Source organism: Belonocnema kinseyi, chromosome 1, assembly GCF_010883055.1.
Source record: "Belonocnema kinseyi isolate 2016_QV_RU_SX_M_011 chromosome 1, B_treatae_v1, whole genome shotgun sequence".
Taxonomy (NCBI): Eukaryota; Metazoa; Arthropoda; class Insecta; order Hymenoptera; family Cynipidae; genus Belonocnema; species Belonocnema kinseyi.
The window spans coordinates 115,253,672-115,258,751 of NC_046657.1; the positions used below are offsets into that span (position 1 = coordinate 115,253,672).

The 5,080-nt window shown below is 26.5% G+C and overlaps 1 protein-coding gene across 1 annotated transcript in view; it reads left to right on the forward strand.

The window, feature by feature from the left end:
• The window catches only part of LOC117167594 (protein spinster), a 23,329-nt gene that overhangs the window by 17,157 nt on the left and 1,092 nt on the right, over window positions 1-5,080 (forward strand). The window lies entirely within an intron of this gene.

Genomic DNA, 5,080 nt, shown 5'->3' on the forward strand with positions numbered 1-5,080 from the left:
AACAGTTGATTTTTTTAAACAAAGAATAAGAATTTTTAACAAATTACATACAATTTCAACTAAATATTTTGAACAATGTTTTGTGATATTATTCCTAATTTTATTTGATTATTTTTTGTCTATATTGTTTTTGTTTATAAAAATTTTCAATTAAGTAGTTGAATTTTAAGCTAAAAAAACACTTTTCACCAAAAATGATGTACTTTAATTTTTATTGATAAGAAATAATTTGTAATAAAAACAAACAGAGAATTTTCTACCAAAAAGTTTATTTTTGTACCAAATAGTGGAATTTTCAAGCCAAAAAGACCATTTTTTTCGACCGAATTTTTTTACAAACTATTCTAGTTTTCAACTAAAAAATGTGCATTTTTAATAATAAAGTTATTTTTCAACCGAAAAAGATCAATTTTTAACCAGACAGTTGTATTTTTTACCAAAAAAAAAGGTGAAAGAAAGACACGAAATTTTAATCAAACTGTTGAATTATCAAGCCAAAAAGAAGACTTTTCAACCAAACAGTTGAATTTTCAACCAAGAAGTTTGACCTTTAAAGAAAAAATTGTTGTATTTTCAATAAAAGAATTCAATATTGAACCAAATAATAGAACTTTAAAACAAAAAAGATTAATTTTTAACGAATATTTTTATAGTAGACTTTTCAACCAAAAAGAATGAGTTTTTCGGCAAAAATAATTGAATTTTCTTATTAGGTTCTTTTACTGTAGTTCGAATTTAAAGGGACAAACGAGGAAAAGGGGAAAGACTGAAGTCTGCGATAAACAAAAAGGAATTTTGATTATTTCCCAACAAGGAAAAACATTTTAAATAAACATTTAGGTTCATTTTCAATACTTAAAATATTTTGTGACACTATTTTGACACTTTTTAGAAAATTTTTGGACACTATTTACATTATTTTTGACTTCTAAAGTAAGTTCGAGGCCTGAACTTTTTATATTTTGTAAAATACAGTAGATTTCAAAACGGCCTTCTATCACATTCCACATTTCTCACTGGTGTATACTAAATTTTCAGCGCAGCTTTGCATGCCGTAATTCGAAGGATCTGTATTTGGATTTTCTGTGTAATTAACTAATTGAAATTTACCGTTGTTTATCCTGATTCAATAGTAACACAATTCCCTCATAACGCATGAATTTCCCGATATTGCTTCCACATACAGGTTAAGTATTTTCATAATCAATAAGGTTTTCCTATTACAAAAATATTTCCCTTGAATTTTGCTTGAATTATGGTTTTAGTTTTCCAAGAATTTCCTGTTTTCTTAAATGTTATGGCTCTGATTTTTAATGGTATTATCTTTTTAATCCTGGAAGAAGTAATTGTTTAGAAATGCTTTGGTTGAAGAAGAAAAGTGATGAGAATATCGCAGTTATGACTCATGGAAAAAAAGGAGATAAAATATATAATTTAGCAATTCCATTAATTTCTAATTTTTGCAATTGCCTAATGCTTTTTTCTTAAATTTTGACATCTTTGGAGTTTTTATGTTTTTTAGCATACGCATTTTGAGGCAGTTAAATTCGAAACATTAAGGATTTTTAATTTGGACGCGTACAGTTTTAAATTATATCTATATATTTATAGAATTTAATTTATTCCGATTTTTAATTGAATTTTATGTTTTTAAATGTTTGAACTTTGAAAGCGGTAAGGTTAAAGTGTGATTGAAACATTAAAAATTCGATAACTTAAAATTAATGGCATTTGAATTTCAGCAATTTTAAATTGAAAAACTGCAATATTGGACCTTTTTAAAATTATATTTGAAATTTCATTTCAAATTTGAAAGTCGAAGGTTTTAAAATTTAAAAAGTGAAAACAGTTTTTTATTGAAATAATCACAAAATTAATAATTTCAAACTCAAATATTAAAAACTCGAAAGTTTCATATGTGTATTATTGAAAATGCTAAAAAAATGTGTAAACCCTTGGTTGGTTGAGCAATTTTTAGTACCATATTTTGAATCTATCGAATTTTTGGTTTTTTCAAAGATTCTGAATTTTCAAGGCTTTTAGATTGAACATTTTAAATCTTTTTGAATACTTAGAATCGCAATTATTGGTCTTAAAAATATAAACATATTTAAAAATCAATTATGATGATTGCTCATTTAAAGATTATACAATTTGCAATGTTTCTAATTCCTAGATGATCTCGTTTTGAAGGCTTTCAATTTAAAGTCTTAAAAAATTGTTTCATTTAATGTTTAGATTTTAATACAATTTCAAATTTAAGATGATTTTCAAGGCTTGAATGCTTCAATGATCGGGATCAAATTTTGTTTGAAGGAATGGCTTATTTAGTAAGGATCGAAAAAGAATGAATGTGTGCATATTTGTTCTTTTTCCAGTTGGACAATATTAAAAGGTATGCATTGATTTTTTATTTTGATCGCCCCACTCAATGCGTGTTCCAAAAACTACTTTTTACTTTACTTCTGTGTGGTTTTATTGTTACATCATTTTTAATGGTCACATTAAAAAGTTCCATATATTGTTTATAAATTATTTATTGTTTAAACAATTTTCATTTGACTAAACAATTCTTTATTCATATTTCATCGAAAATTACCGGGACCTTCTAAACGAGATAAAATCGTTAGGCAATATTAAAAATCAGTTCGGTCGATTACATTTTTTATTAATTATTTAAACAATTTACCATTTTTTTCAATAAACTCCGTCGAATTTTGGCATATTTGGTATTTTTACCACTTGCCTATAATTATTTAGGAAGCGTCCAGAAAGCACATGCCCAGTTTTGATTATTTTTATATCGTTCTGTCCTTTGTAACTTCACGGAAATTTTATTTTCGTCTTTCTTTAAACAAAATAAAAAAATGTATTTCAATTGCTTAAACATTTTTGAGACGAAATATCTATAATTTACACCTTCTATGAGTAACATTAACTAATTGGTTTATATTCAAAGATCAGTAAGATCGATTTGCTTTACTGTTCCTCCTCTTTTTATGTTAATACTTCATTACTTAAAAATATTTTGTCAAACAAATATTAATTTGATTAAACAATTTTTTCAACAACATAAAAAAATTTGTCACCTTCTTTGAGTAACATGAACTACTTCATTTAAACAAAAAATCAATATGAATGATTATCGAATTATTTCATGTGATTCAGAAGAAGTGATCATTTCTTCTATTTGATTGAAAACATAATTTAAACAAATAGAAACTATTTAAAGAATTATAGGTAAGTAATGAATAGTAGCAAAATAACAGGAGCTAATTACATTTTTTGAACGATGAGCAAAAAACGCAATTTCTGCCATATTCTAGTCAAAAGTTACATTTCAGCAGTTAAAAAATATTAAATTTAAATAATTAATAGTAGAATGAATCTACCGTATTTTGCATTAGTTTTATTGAAAATTACGCTTTCCTGTCTCTGGTTTGTAAAAATGAATGGCATTTGTATGTTAATATTGTCCGATCGAAGAAAGCAAAAATACGTACTCATCTTTTTTGGGAACCGTACAAAATGAGCTATTGTTCCAAGTAAAATTCGAACTTTGCTTTTTTTTTAACTACCCTATCGAGCATTTTTCGATTAGACAAACAATTAAATTTACTACATTTTACACTGAATGTAAATCTTTTTCTTAAACTGAAATTAGGAACCTGAATTGTTAAATGTAGAAAATGAATATTTTTAAAACTTAGAGAAGATCGAGGAAATTTGAATCTTATGTGAGAACTGAATTCATGTTTTTTGTTTTAATTGGGGAAATGGGTATTTGTTAACTTGTTTAACAAAGGGATACTGGGAATTTTGAACTTGAGTTTCGTTCACTAATTTTGGGTATTAATTTGTCAAAGCAGTAATATGAAATTTTTCGCCGTATTCGAGAAAATTGACTTTCAACCCTTAAAGGGCACACTTCCATAAAATTACATAAAGAGCATACTGGGTGTTAGGTACCCAAGGGTATTTAAACGTGTGCTGTTCCGACGGTACTGGATAGTTTTTTACAAAAAAACAAACAATTAATGATGTTTAATCTATCTAGTTTAAGGAAAAAAGGTTTCGTAACCGTTTTTTAAAATTCAAAGTAGGTAAAAAAATCCTTTTTGGAAACAAATTTAAAAAATGACTTCTTTCTCTAAAATTCATAACTTTTTAAGTGTTTGATATTTTTACTTAGAATTTTACTTGAATATTTCCGAGATACGGCGCTTCAAAAATAAAATTAGTCTTATAGTGTTAGTTTCAAAGAAGGTATCTTAAAGAGCGTGTAAAAATTATAAAAATAAAAAATATGTGAAAATGACATAGAAAAATAGGTTTTCGTGTCATTTGCTTATCTGGCGCCATATGTTCTATTTTCTTAAATTTTTTACGTTTTGTTAAAGCGCAAATAAGTCCCTGGGTCTTTAATACCCAGTATGCCTTTTAAGGGTTAAATATCTGGAAAAACATACTTTAAATCGGCTGGTAGCTCCGGCAGTAGCGCTTAGGCATCATGAACAAAAAGTTGCCTGTTTGATTCTCGCCGCCTACAATTTTTTAATTTAATTTTGTATTGATTAACATGTTTACAAATATCAAGACAAATTTTACCGGAGAAAAAAAAACATCCTTAAAAATCGATTTGTCAAAAAAAAAAAAAAAAAAAAATGAGCAAGCTCAGTCGAGATTTGATGGAGCTCTAGTGATATCAATAAACAAAATTTTGAAAGTTACAATTTTTCGAAGTATAGAGCGTCAAAAAATCGAAATTAAATTTCAAAAAATTATTCATTCACAAGAAAACCGGTTTCATTTCCCGGTTTTCAATTTAAAAAATCCACTTCACTTCCAATTATATTTAAAATTAGAATTATCAATGAGGTTTTTTAATCCTAGTATTCAATCAGATAAACCATGAGTTTTTGCAAGAACAACTTTTTTAAATGTGTCTTATTGGGACACATCTGCGTTTTTTGACACCAAAGAAGTTTTTGCTTCGAAAGGTACGAAATATGAACTTGACCTGCAGGATAGTTTTTTGTTTTTTAACTCACAATTTTTCATTTAGAAAACATCGATCATA